Raw genomic sequence first — 14,707 nt, forward strand, 5'->3', positions numbered from 1 at the left:
GTTGGTTTATAGAAAGGCTACTGATTTTTGAAAGTTTGTTTTGTATCCTGCTACTTTGCTGAAACTGTTTATGGTGTCTAGGAGTTTTTAGGTGGTGTTTTTAGGGTCTTTAAGGTACAAGACCATGTCATCTGTGGTAGGGATAGTTTGACTCTTCTTTATTTATTTGTATTCTTTTTATTTTTTTTCTTGCCTTATTGCTCTGGCTAGGAATTCCAGGACTATGTTGAATAGGAATGGGGAGAGTGGGCACCCTTGTCTCATTCTTGATTTTGGGGTAAATGGTTTCATTTTCCCCATTGAGTATGATGTTGGCTATAGATTTGTCCTATATAGCCTTTAAAAGGTTGAGGTAAATTCCTTCCTAGTTTCCAAAGTGCTTTTATCATGAAATGATGTTGAATCTTTTCTGAAGATTCTGAATCTAAAGGCTTTTTTGTTTCTATTGAGATGATCAAGTGGTTTTTGTGTTGACTTCTGTTAATGTGCTGTATTACATTTACATATTTGTATATGTTGAACCACCTCTGCATCCCTGGGATGAAGCTGACTTGGTCATGGTGAATAATCTTTCTGATATGTTGTTGGATTCGGTTTGCCATTATTTTATTGAGGATTTTTACATAAATGTTCATTAAGGAGATTGGCTTGCAATTCTCCTTTTTGAATGTGTCCTTGTCCAGTTTTGGTATGAGTGTAATTCTGGCTTCATAGAATGAGTTAGGCAGTGTTCCTTCCCTTTCTACTTCGTGGAAACATTTAAGGAGTGTTGGTATTAGTTCTTCTTTAAAGGTCTGGTAGAATTCAGTGGAAAATCCCTCAGGTCCTGGACTTTTCTTTTTAGGGAGACGCTTTATAGCTTTTAAATTTCATTACATGTTATAGATCTGTTCAGGTTGTTAATATCCTCTTGATTCAGTTTTGGGTGGTCATGAGTTTCTAGACATTTGTCCATTTCTTTAAGATTTTCCCATTTGTTGAATATTTGCTCTCAAAGTAGTACCTGATGATTCACTGGATTTCCTGGGTGTTTGTTGTTATCTCCCCTTTTTAATTTTTGATTTTACTATTTTGGATCTTTTTCCTCCTCATTTCAGTTAGTTTTACCAGAGGCTTGTCAATCTTTTAAAAAAATTTTTCTCAAAGAACCAGCTTTTTGTTTTGTTGATTCTTTGTATGTTTTTTTCTTTTCTATCACATTAATTTTGGCTCTTATTTTTATTATTTCCCTCCTTCTGCTTGTTTTGGGTTTTGCTGGTTCTTGTTTTTCTAGGAGTTTGAGATGTAGCATTAGTTTGTTTATCTGAGGTCTTTCTGTTCTTTTAATATATGCACTCATGGCTATAAACTGTCCTCTTAGGACTGCCTGTGCTGTGTCCCAGAGGTTCTGATAGGTGGTGTTTGCATTTTCATTAACTTCCAGGAACCTTTGATTTCTTCTCTTATTTCTTCTATGACAGAAGAAATAAGATTGTTGATTGTTTGGTTGTTGAACAATGTGTTGTTTAGCTTCCAATTATTTGTGTGTTTTCTGCTGCTGCTTTTTTTTGTTGAGTTTTAGTTTTATTGCATTGTGATCAGATAGAATGCAGGGGGTTATTACTATTTTGTTATATTTGCCAAGGCTTGCTTTGTGTCCTGAGATATGGTCTATTTTGGAGAAAGCTCCATGGGCTGCTGAGAGGAATGTATATTGTGCTGTTGGATGAAATATTCTGTAGACATCAGTTAGGTCCATTTGCTCTATGTTGTCATTTAGGTCTAGGATTTCTTTTTGAATTTTCTGTTTGGATAACCTATCTATTTGTGATAGGCTATTAAAGTCTCCCACTGCCAATGTGTTGTGGTCTATATGTGCTTTTAAGTTCTTTAGTGTATGTTTGATGAGGTTGGTTGTACTAACATCGGGTACGTATAGGTTGATAATTGTTATTTCCGTTTGATGTATTGCCCCTCCTTTTCTTTTCAATACCAGGGATTGAACTCAGGCCCTTCACCTTGAGCCACTCGGCCAGCCATATTTTGTGAAGAGGTTTTCAAGATAGAGTCTCATGGAATTATTTGCCTGGGCTGGCTTCCAACCATGATCCACCTGATTTCTGCCTCCTGAAAGCTAGGATTATAGGCATGAGCCACCAGCACCTGGCTGTATTGCCCCTTTCATTAGCATGAAATGACCTTTTTTGTCACATTTGACCAGTGGAAGTTTAAAGTCTACTTTGTTTGATAAAAGTATTGCTAAAGCTGTCTGTTTTTGGGAGCCATTAGCTTTGTAAATCTTCTTTCAGTCTTTCATCTTATGCCAGTGTTTATTTCTGTCAATAATGTGGGTCGCTTGTAAACAAGATTATTGGATCTTCCTTTTTAATCCAGTTTGCCAAATGGTGTCTTTTGATGGGGAAGTTGAGTCCATTGACATTCAATGTTAATATTGATAGGTATATGGTGACTCCTGCATTTAGTTGTTTTTATTTGTTATGGCTTTGATTGTGTGCAGCCAAATCAATACTACTCTCTGATTACTTGTCTTTTCTTCTCCTGCAGTTTAATACTTCCCATGCTCTTGTGGTTTTGTTTGCTTTCATCTTGTGTGTGCAGAATTCCTTGTAGAATCTTCTGTAGTGGTGGCTTGGTGGTCATATATTGTTTTAGTTTATCATGGAGACTTTTATTGCTCCATCAATTTTGAATGATAGTTTTACTGGGTAGAGTATCCTAGGGCTGAAATTATTTTCATTCAGTGACAAGAATACCTCACTCCATGCCCTTTTTGCTTTTAAGGTTTCTGTTGAGAAATCTGGTGTTATATTGAAAGGTTTACCTTTATACATTACTTATTTTTTCTCTCTTATAGCCTTTAATATTCTTTCTCTGTTCTCTGTGCTAGATGTTTTAATGATATTATGCCATGGAGAGGTTCTATTTTAGTCAAGTCTGTTTTGTGTCCTGGAGGCTTCCTTTACCTGGACAGGTGAATCTTTCTTGAGGTTTCAGAAATTTTCTGTTATTATTTTACTGAATATATAACATATCCCTTTGGCTTGCACCTCTTCTCCTTCTTCAATGCCCATGATTCTCAGGTTTGGCCTTTTGATGGAGTCACTGAATTCTTGCACATTCCTTTCACAGCTCTTGAGTTGTTTGACTAAGAGTTCTTATGTTTTTTCTTTAATTTCTATTTTATCTTTATTGTGGTGGTATTGGTTGTTTTGTTTTATTTTATTTAGTGGAACTGGGGTTTGAACTCATGGCTTTGAGCTTGCAAAGCAGTTGCTCTGCTGCTTGAGCCACACCTCCAGTCCCCTTCTGTTTTATCTTTGAACTCTGAGGTTCTGTCTTCCACTTGGTCTAGTTTGCTGGTGTAGATTTCCACTGTGTTTTTTGTTTGACTAAAGGACTTTTTATTTTATTTATTTATTTATTCATTTTATTCATATGTGCATATAATGTTTGGGTCATTTCTCCCCCCTTGCCCCTGCCCCCTCCTTACCTACCCTACCCCCTCCCTTCCCCCTCACCCTGTTGCTACCAGGCAGAAACTATTTTGCCCTTATCTCTAATTTTGTTGAAGAGAGAGTATAAGCAATAATAGGAAGGACCAAGGGTTTTTGCTAGTTGAGATAAGGATAGCTATACAGGGAGTTGACTCACATTGCTTTCCTGTACCTGTGTGTTACCTTCTAAATTAATTCTTCTCAAACTAACGTTTTCTCTAAAAGGACGTTTTATTTCCAGGATTTCTGTTTGATCTTTTTTCTGAGGCTTTCCATATCTTTGTTCAACTCCTCTTATATTTTGTGTTGTCTTCTTTATTTCATATATCTCTTTTTATAGTGTCCTTTGTTTCACTTTGGTCTTTTTGAAGTCCTCTCTGAGTTCATTTAGTCATTTCTGTGTCTTCTCAAGCTCTTTATTTGTTGTGTCTTGAAGTTTCTTGAGTGCATCTTGTACATTCTGGTTAATCCTGTCTAGTATCTTCTTCATGAGTTTCTCAGTGACCACTTCCATGATTTCTTCTTTGAGGGATTTTTTTTATGGCATCACTGGGCTCATTAGAGACATTTATCATTGTTTTGTTGGGGTCAGGATCTGGGTATCCATTTTCTTCATTTCCCACTGAATCTTCCATTGCATTGTTTTTTTTTGAGGAGTGTAGTTTCCTTCCCTTCTTTTCTCCCCGTCTCTCCACTTGGTGCTCTGCAACTATGTTCTTGATTGACTAGTTGGTGGTTTTAATCACCTGTTTTCTTTCCCTTGATTGAATTTTTGTGTTGTGACTAACTTAGATGTTAATTAGGTTGATGTGCTATTTCTATCCCTGGCCTGGAGGTGTAAATTAGCAATATCAAATTCACTGGTTCAATGCTGGACCAGTTGTTTACCTATTATATATAAAATCCCTTGGTGATAATATCTATAAACAGTGGGAGTTGAGGGGGTAATGGTTGCTTGGCTAAAGTTAGAAACTTGGGGTGACAGCAGATCTGAGCCCAATCCTACACCTGCCTCCGCTGCCCTGTGTCCCCCAACTTCCCCTCTCTTTCCCTCAGATTATTGTTAAAGGTGGCAGTAAAAGGGAGGGTGGAGGGTGGGGGAAGTGGTATGGGGTTGCTGTGTTTTGTGACCCTTGTGTGTGTTTGAGTGTATTTCTGCTGTTGTAGTGGAGTGTGCTTTTGTCAGGGATTGCAGGGGTCTGGGCATGTGTATGGTTGGTACAGTAGGCTAGTCAGCGGGTGGTGAGTTTGTAGGAGGGAGGTATAGTGTGGTGACAGGTTGGGGAAGGATAGGAGGGGGAGACGATGGATTGTAGCACAAGAAAAGTAGGGAAAGTGAAGAGGATAAGAAAAGGGATAAGAAAATAGTGATGGTGAAGTTAATAATACAGAAAAAATAAGGTTCAGCAATAAAAAGTTCAGTCTGCTTGGTAAAAGTTCTGGACTTATTCCTTTGATGTCCAATCCTGGTATTGGCACTTGGTATTCTGTGTTTGTGGGGAAGGTTTTCTGCTCCTTTTGTTGGACATCTTGGGGTGGAGATGGCTGGAGGGTTTTTAAATTTTCCTACTTTTCTTGGTTTTATGGGCTATCTGTTGCAAGCAGGGGCCCTGAAGTGGTCTCTCCAGGTGACTGCCTTGTGAGCAGTGTTTGGTTCCTTCTGTCCATAGAGCAGGTTGCAACTGGGACCTGGGGTAACTTGCTACCAGTTACTGCAAGGTAACCTGCAGTTTTTTTTTTTTCACCAGGCAGCAGCTGCATTGCCCTACAGCTGCAACTCTGTGTGGTCAGCTCCTCTTCCAGCAAGGTGGGGCAGTTCAGTTTTGAATGCCACCCTTGGTCCTACCAGACTAACTCAGCAATCCACCAGGGCCCTGCTTTGGGAGATTGGGTTCTTGCCCCACCCCCACTCTCAAGCCTTTGTTGATTTTCCTGCTTTTGTTCACTGAGAGTTCTGCTCCTTGTCCCACACTCATTCTCTGAGGCAGGTTCAGCATTTCTCCCCACCCCTGCTGTTGGTGTTAGATTACAATCCATTGTTTATGCTTTTCAGTCTTTTTTTTGGGGGGTTTCAATCTTCCTAGGGTCTGTGCTGGATTATGTTCCTGGGGGTTGGGTAGGAGAATCACATGTGGTGTGTGTTGCTCACCTGTTGGGTCTGCAGGTTTACACAGGCACCTTTGAAACCAGCTGGTGTGGAGAAATGGTGTGCTGCTTTTATCAAGGCAGACACTTACTGGGATTGGGTTCAGCATGGTGGGATGTGGGGGAGCTTTCCACAGGTGAGAGGTCCAGGATGTTGCAGAGTTCAATTCTGGTTGATGCTCTATCTTCTGTTTATTGAAAGAAGAAAAACAAGGGAGAAATGGCCAAGGGCTTTTTTCCCAGGACAGACATGCCCTGTTGACTTTGCCATGCTGAAATTTTCCCTGCTGTTAGGTGCAATTAAGTGCTGTTTTAAGGGTCACTCCTTGAATTTTATGTGCGCCTAATGTGTTGGCAGTTATTATTTTGACAAGAAGTAATCAGAATTACCCTAGTGTAGCTCCCACATATTGAGGTGGTTTCTGGAGTCATGGAGCTCAGGAATTCTGATTCCTGAGCCTAACTGCCATCTTGGGTCCCTCCACCTGACTGTTTCTGATCTTTTTGTTATCCCCACAATTTGGCCTTTTCTAAAATGTCATAAAAAACTGTGGAACAATTTAGAATAGGAGCAAAAGGGTAAGGAAGAGTAATAGAGGGGGTTAGACTGATTAAATTGCAATATATTTACAGGTAAAACACCAAGGCAAATCCCACTGAACAGGCATTAAAACAATAAAGGTCATGTTAAGGAGAGGGTAATAGCAGGAGGGGGAGGGTAAATAAAGAAGGTAAAGGAAGGTGAATATGGTTGAGGTACTTTCTATACCTTATGAATATGGAACGTTGAACTCTGTCAAAGTCATTTTTAAGAAGGAGAGTAGGGCTTGGGGATATACCCAAAAGACTGTGACACAGGTTACTCCAGAGGCACCTGCACACCCATGTTTATTGCAGCGCTATAAACATTGTGTATAGAACACAATGGAATTTTATGCAGCCATGAAGAAGAACGAAATGTTATCATTCGCTGGTAAATGGATGGAACTGGAGAATATTATTCTGAGTGAGGTTAGCCTGGCCCAAAAGACCAAAAATCGTATGTTCTCCCTCATATGTGGACATTAGATCAAGGGCAAACACAACACAGTGATTGGACTTTGATCACAAGATAAAAGTGAGAGCACACAAGGGAGAGGTGAGGATAGGTAAGACACCTAAAAAATTAGCTAGCATTTGTTGCCCTTAATGCAGAGAAACTAAAGCAGATACCTTAAAGCAACTGAGGCCAATAGGAGAAGGAGACCAGGAACTAGAGAAAAGGTTAGATCAAGAAGAATTAACCTAGAAGGTAACACACATGCACAGGAAATCAATGCGAGTCAATTCCCTGTATAGCTATCCTTATCTCAACTAGCAAAAACCCTTGGTCCTTCCTATTATTGCTTATACTCTCTCTTTGACAAAATTAGAGATAAGGGCAAAATAGTTTCTGCCGGGTATTTGAGGGGGTGGTGGGGAAGGGATGGGGCGGGGAGGGTAAGGGAGGGGATGGGGGAAGGGGGGAGAAATGATCCAAACATTGTATGCACACATGAATAAAAAAAAAGGAGAGTAGGGTAACAGGGAGAATAATGGAGGAGATGAAGCATACCATGGAATAATAAATGTATATATGGAAATGTCACAATGAAACCCTTATATAACTATCATATAATAATAAAGACATTAGAAAATAATAGATATAATATAATGAAGATTTCTGTATAGGGAGAATCAATACTATTATAAATTAAATAGAAATATAAAAGTAATAAATATCAAAAATATAAAAAAAGTCATAAAGTTTGAATCATATTATATAGCATATAGCATTTTCAGAATAGTTTTTTCCACTTAACAATATTCATTTATGATTTCCCTATGTCTTTTCATGGATTGATATTTTATTTCTTTTTATTGCTGAATGATATTTTATTGTATAGATGCAATTGGATTTGTTCATTCACTTGTTGAAAGACATCTTCAATTGTGAATAAAGCTTCTATAAAATTTGTGTGCAGATTTTTTGGGGGCGTAAGTTTTAAATTCATCTGGGTAAATTATGGAACATAATTTCTGGATCATACAGCATGACTATATTTGGTTTTGTAAGGAACTCTCTTTCTAAATGTTTTTCTTTTTCCTAGCAGCAACAAATGAGACTTTCTGCTATTCCACATTGTCACCAGCATTGGAGTTGTCTGTGTTTAGAATCTGAGTCATTGTAGTAGGTGTGTAATGGCTTCTCATTGCTGTTTCACTTTGCAATTGCTTAATGACTATAATATTGAACATCTTTTTATATGCTTATTTGTCATCTCAATGGGTTCTTCCACCAGAACAGTCATTAGTTAATTTTTCAGACTGTTCTCCCAGACAATACACATATTACAATTTTAGTCCTTTCTTGTTTTCCCAAAAAGAGAGCAGGAATGGTTTCAAAATGCCTGGTTTATTGGTTGAGATGGGGTCTTGCTAAACTTTCCCCAGGCTGACCTCAACCTTTTTTTCTTTTAATCTTTTTAAAAAAATTTATTTATTTTTAAAATTCATATGTGCATACAATGTTTGGGTCATTTCTACCCCTCCCCCCGCCTATGCACTCTCCCTCTCCCACCCAACCCCTCGCTACCCAGCAGAAACTATTTTGCCCTTATCTCTAATTTTGTTGAAGAGAGAGTATAAGCAATAATAGGAAGGACCAAGGGTTTCTGCTAGTTGAGATAAGGATAGCTATACAGGGAGTTGACTTGCATTGATTTCCTGTGCATGTGTGTTACTGTCTAGGTTAATTCTTCTTGAACTAACCTTTTCTCTAGTTCTAGTCCCCTTCTCTTGTTGGCCTCAGTTGCTTTAAAGTATCTGCTTTAGTTTCCCTGCATTGAGGGCAACAAATGCTATCTAGGTTTTTAGGTGTCTTACCTATCCTCATACCTCCCTTGTGTGCTCTCACTTTTATCATGTGCTCAAAGTCCAATCCCCTTGTTGTGTTTGCCCTTGATCTAATGTCCGCATATGAGGGAGAACATAATTTTTTGGTCTTTTGGGCCAGGTTATCCTCACTCAGAATGATGTTCTCCAATTCCATCCATTTACCAGCAAATGATAACATTTCATTCTTCTTCATGGCTGCATAAAATTCCATTGTGTATAGATACCACATTTTCTTGATCCATTCTTCAGTAGTAGGGCATCTTGGCTGTTTCCATAACTTGGCTATTGTGAATAGCGCTGCAATAAACATGGGTGTGCAGGTGCCTCTGGAGTAACCTGTGTCACAGTCTTTTGGGCATATCCCCAAGAGTAGTATTGCTGGATCAAATGGTAGATCAATGTCTAGCCTTTTAAGTGGCCTCCAAACTTTTTTCCAGAGTGGTTGTACTAGTTTACATTCCCACCAACAGTGTAAGAGGGTTCCTTTTTCCCCACATCCTAACCAACACCTGTTGTTGGTGGTGTTGCTGATGATGGCTATTCTAACAGGGGTGAGGTGGAATCTTAGTGTGGTTTTAATTTGCATTTTCTTTATTGCTAGAGATGGTGAGCATTTTTTCATGTGTTTTTTGGTCATTTGAATTTCTTCTTTTGAGAAAGTTCTGTTTAGTTCTCTTGCCCATTTCTTTATTGGTTCATTAGTTTTGGGAGAATTTAGTTTTTTAAGTTCCCTATATATTCTGGTTATCAGTCCTTTGTCTGATGTATAGCTGGCAAATATTTTCTCCTACTCTGTGGGTGTTCTCTTCAGTTTAGAGACCATTTCTTTTGATGAACAGAAGCTTTTTAGTTTTATGAGGTCCCATTTATCTATGCTATCTCTTAGTTGCTGTGCTGCTGGGGTTTTGTTGAGAAAGTTCTTACCTATACCTACTAACTTCAGAGTATTTCCCACTCTTTCCTGTATCAACTTTAGAGTTTGTGGTCTCATATTCAGATCCTTGATCCATTTTGAGTTAATCTTGGTATAGGGTGATATACATGGATCTAGTTTCAGTTTTTTGCAGACTGCTAACCAGATTTCCCAGCAGTTTTTGTTGAAGAGGCTGCTATTTCTTCATCGTATATTTCTAGTGCCTGTGTCAAAGACAAGTTGGTTATAGTTGTGTGGTTTCATATCCATAGACCCAGCTCTTTATTGACTATTTTTCACCCTGTGTCATAAAATCCACAGAGGCACTTTTCTTCTTCATTCCTGTATTGCAAAGTGCCTGGCACAGTGTTGCTTTGTAATTGAAAAAAAATAGACTTATTTCACAAAGATTTATTTTTATTTATTTATTTAAATTTTTATTTTATTCATATGTGCATACGTTTGGGTTATTTCTCCCCTCTTACCCCCATCTCCTCCCTTATCCCCCCCACTTTTTTTTCTTTTCCTGTAGTTTGGTGCTGCCTTCCCTTTCATGGTTATGTTGGGTTTCACTTTCTGTGTGCAGAATCCCTTGAAGAATCTTTTGTAGTGGTGGCTTTGTGGTCACATATTGTTTTAGTTTCTGCTTATTGTGGAAGACTTTTATTGCTCCATCTATTTTTGATGATAGTTTTACTGGGTAGAGTTTCCTAGTGTTGAAGTTATTTTCATTCAGTGCCTGGAAGATCTCACCCCAAGCTCTTCTTGCTTTTAATGTTTCTGTTGAGAAGTCTGCTGTGATTTTGATGGGTTTACCTTTGTATGTTATTTGTTTTTTCTCTCTTACAGCCGTCAATATTCTTTCTTGGTATCTATACTTGTTGTTTTAATGATAACATGCCATGTGGTAGTTCTATTTTGGTGTGGTCTGTTTGGTGTTCTGGAGGCCCCTTGCATCTGTATGTGAATAGATTTCTCTACAAATGAATGTGTGTGAAAATATCTAACCAAATGGATATGTGTATGCATGTGTGTGTATAGCTGGCAGAGCTAGAACTGAACCCAGGTAGGTCTGACTCTAGATGTCACACATTTCCCTGTATTACACTCTCTTATACATAAACATAACAAAATGAAGGCTTTTAAAAGTAAAGGTAGTTTTGGTCCCACATGGTATTGGATTTAAATATTAGCTTAACTACTAATAACTTGTGTGCCTGGAGAAATTATTTATGTGAATGTCAGATTCTTCACATGCATACTAATGATAATTCCAATTTCATAGGTTTGATGAGGTTTAAAAATAAGAAATACATTCAGCACTCAGGTATTTGATGGTTGGTAGAATAAAATTAAGAAGTATTCATGAAACAAATAGGAAATTACAAATAATAAAAAATGAAAAATGACATCACAATTACCAAATGTCCAACTGTCATGTAATAGATGATTTGAGAGAAGAAGTTTTAGTTGCCTGTTGGGGTGATAAGTAAAATGGTATGGATGAGCATGAAGAAGGAGATAAGAGAATGGATGGAGAGGGAAATACCCCTTTTGCGAGTCAAGGTGAAGGGGAGATGAACATATTTACACAGCACTTGAGCATATTTACACAGCAAGGAGGAGGAGGAAGAGGAGGAGGAGAGGAGAGAGAGGGGAGAGAGAGAGAGAGAGAGAGAGAGAGAATTACTGGGGAGAGGTACATAAAAAGAAAAGAGAGTTGGGGTTCAGTACACAGATGGAAGTTTTAACATTGAACAGGATAAAAGAGAAAAGATAGTTTGAATATAAATGAATTTGTAGGTGGCAGAGTGATGCTGGAGGAGGTTAAGAGAATGAACAACAAATGATTTTGTTTTTTTCCTAGAACCAGGAATCAGGAAAGCATGATTATCTAGTGAATGGCAGCAGGGGGGAATAAGACAGACAGGAATTGATTAAAGTCTGTTCTGGGGATCCAGAATACAGTCTCACCATGTACTTAGCCAGGTGACCTTGGATGGTGGTGCTACTTAAATTCTTTAAGCCTTGTTTTGATTCCCTACCAGTAAATTAGGAAAATGACTGTAGTTATCTCAGGGTGTGATGATTGAGATAATGCACATAAACCCTTCGGCACAGCATTTCTCCTAACTGAACCTCTTTTTTGTCCCCCCTCCTCCTTTCCCCATCCACTTAACACAATACTGCAAGAGAGCTACCTAAAATGCAAACTCTACCATGCCATTTCCCCAATCAATTTATGTCAATCAATTCAAACTCAGAAATTGTAAAAGTAAAAGAACTTTGTTTGAGGGTCTTAGGAATAGCAATTTGGGAGACAAAGCTTCAGGTAGCTCTGAATCCATGTTCTGAATAAGGCAGGAAAAGAGGCTTACATGGGCAAGCAGTGCTGAGTGATTACAAAGTGATAAAAATTCCTTTGTAGGAAATTTCTGTGTTCTTTTCTTGGAGAAAGAACAGGGGCTAGTTGCATGGGAAATAAAGAAAAGATGTATAAACAGAACAGAGAAGTCCACGAAACAAGAGTCCAATAATCCCTTGATACGCATCACGGTGCAGGCATCTGGTCAGTCCAGATGCCTGCTGTCAAAGGGTGAAGGTGACCAAAGTTCATATTCCAAGCAGCAGCATGGGATGTGTATAAAGCCTGTTCTCTTAATGGCCTCCCACTCCATTTTGAAAAGTTTTTTCAGTGTTGCTTTCATTGTAATTTTCCTTTTGTTTATATGGTGTAAGCTCTTTAGCAGCTGTTACTGATTTGGCTCCACCTCACTCCCCAGAATTATTTTCTGCCATGTCCTCTTTGCTGTTAATAGAGTCATTATAGTTTTCCTTCAAACCTCATGCCCTTTAAGATGTCTATAATTTTGTTCAAGTTCTTCCCTCATCACATGTCTTTACTTGGCAAACTCTTACTTATTCTTCAAGGTTCAATGCAGGGTAGCACCTTTAGAAAGCCTTTTCTGAACTCCTGAACTTTTTTTTATAGCTTCCCGAGTTTAGCTTTTCTTCTACATTGTTTATATTATATAGATATTTTGCTTAACTTTGTGTCTCCTTTCCCCCAGTAGGCCTTTAGGAAGCCATGCCTGGCACACAGTAGGTGCTCAATAAGATTTGTTAAATTGATAGGCAACTTGGTAGTCAAAGTAGAATTTGCACTGTTTGTTCTAAACAGCTTTTAATAGTTTACAATAACCTCAGACTAAGATCTGTGACATTCTAGAACTAGATGGCTGTATTAAAGATGATCTAAACTACCCTCTCCTCAACTTCAGTTTTTAAGATGATCAAAGAGATACTCTGAGCAGGGAAGCAATTTATTGAGATCACATACCTAGTGAATAGAATGGCAGGGAATTTTTGTCCACATATTCTGAATTCCTAGATACTTTTCATTCCAGGATACTTTTCATTGTTCTGTCCAATGAAACATGACCTGTTCTCTCCTCCTCTACTTTAACCCCATTCAGCTATTTGGGAAGAGAGAAGTAACTGCAAGTGCCCTTCCCTGGGCATGGCAATCTTCAACAGTACTGGTCCCAGCTACTCGATCTTCATTCTACTGGGCATCCCAGGCCTAGAAGACTAACTCACATGGATCTCTCTCCCTTTTATTTCCTACTTGGTTACCCTCCTTGGGAATAGCTTCCTCATCTTTGTCATCATAACTGAACACAGCCTCCATGAACCCATGTGCCTCTTCCTCTGCATGCTGGCTGTGGCTGACCTGATCCTGTCCACTACCACTGTGCCTAAGGCCCTGGCTATATTCTGGTTTCATGCTGGAGCAATTTTTCTTGATGGCTGTGTCACCCAAATCTTCTTCATCCATGCTACCTTCATTGCCCAATCAGGGATTCTGTTGGCCATGGCATTTGACCACTATATGGCTATCTGTGACCCATTGCACCATAGCACAGCACTCAGTTACATGGTAATCATAACGGTTAGCTTGGCTGTGGTCCTGAGAAGCAGACCTTTCTGCTGTAGCAATCAGCTGCCACATACCTACTGTGAGCACATGGAGGTTGCCAAATTTGCTTGTGCTGATACTTGTGTTGATGTTTGGTATGGCATATCTATCCTCTCTACTGTAGTGCTAGATGCCTTGCTCATCTTAGTTTCCTACAGTCTCATTCTCATCCTCTATGCAGTGTTCCACCTCCCTTCCAGAGGGGCTTAGCAAAAGTCTCCATGTGTGGATCCCACCTGGGCATCATTTCCATATTTTACTTGCCTGGCATTTTTACCATAATTACTCAGAGATTTGGGCACCATATGCCTCTCCATATTCACATTCTACTGGCTAATGTGTGCATGCTGATCCATCCCATGCTGAATCCCATTATCTATGGGATCAAGACTAGGAAGATTCGAGAGCGTGTACTTAGTATTTTCTCTTCACAGTGGAAACCATACTGAGTTTGACTGACATGCTGGTATATTTAATAATATAGGTCTTCACATTTTTTGTGACTACTTTGTGGAGACTTATGAGTTAAGAGTTCCACCAACATGAGCAAAGTGATTTGTCATGACTTTAAAGTCAGATTGCCACATGACCTTGAGAAGGATAGTGTTTAGGAAAGAGCATGAACTTTTGGATCAGAATTGAACTCTGATATATACAGGGAGCTCAAAACACTAAACTTCCAAAAGAAAACAAGCAAACAAATAAACCACCCCCCAAAAAACCCTAAACTCCCCCCAAAAATCAATGAGTTAATGAGTGAATCAATGAAGAAATGGGCAAATGAACTGAACAGAACTTTTTCAAAGAAGTCCAAATAGCTAAAATACACATGAAGAAATGCTCAATATCCCTGGCCATAAAGGAAATGCTAGGCAGTCACTTGAGCCACTCTGCCAGTCCTGGATCATAAAGGAAATGCAAATCATAACCATGTTAAGATTCCACTTCACTCTTATTAGAATGGCAACCATCAAGAACAAACAATAACAAATGTTGGTGAGGATGTGGGGAAAAAGGAATCTTCATACACTGCTTATAGGAATGTAAGTTAGTACAACCACTTTGGAAAATAGTATGGAGAGTTCTCAAAAAACTAAAAATAGAACTGCCATATGATCCAGCTATTCCACTCCTAGGGATATGCCAGAAGGAATGTAAATCAGGTTACAATAAAGGCACCTGCACACCCATGTTTATTGCAGCATTATTTATAATCAGCTAAGATGTCCCATGACTGATGAATGGATCAAGAAAATGTGG

The 14,707-nt window shown here is 38.8% G+C and overlaps 1 pseudogene; it reads left to right on the forward strand.

Moving 5' to 3' along the window:
* Positions 1-12,756: 12,756 nt before the first annotated feature.
* On the forward strand, positions 12,757-13,904 carry LOC109697800 (olfactory receptor 52B4-like; annotated as a pseudogene).
* The last annotated feature ends 803 nt before the right edge of the window (positions 13,905-14,707 follow it).

The sequence above is a fragment of the Castor canadensis genome, chromosome 1 (genome assembly GCF_047511655.1).
Source record: "Castor canadensis chromosome 1, mCasCan1.hap1v2, whole genome shotgun sequence".
Taxonomy (NCBI): domain Eukaryota; kingdom Metazoa; phylum Chordata; class Mammalia; order Rodentia; family Castoridae; genus Castor; species Castor canadensis.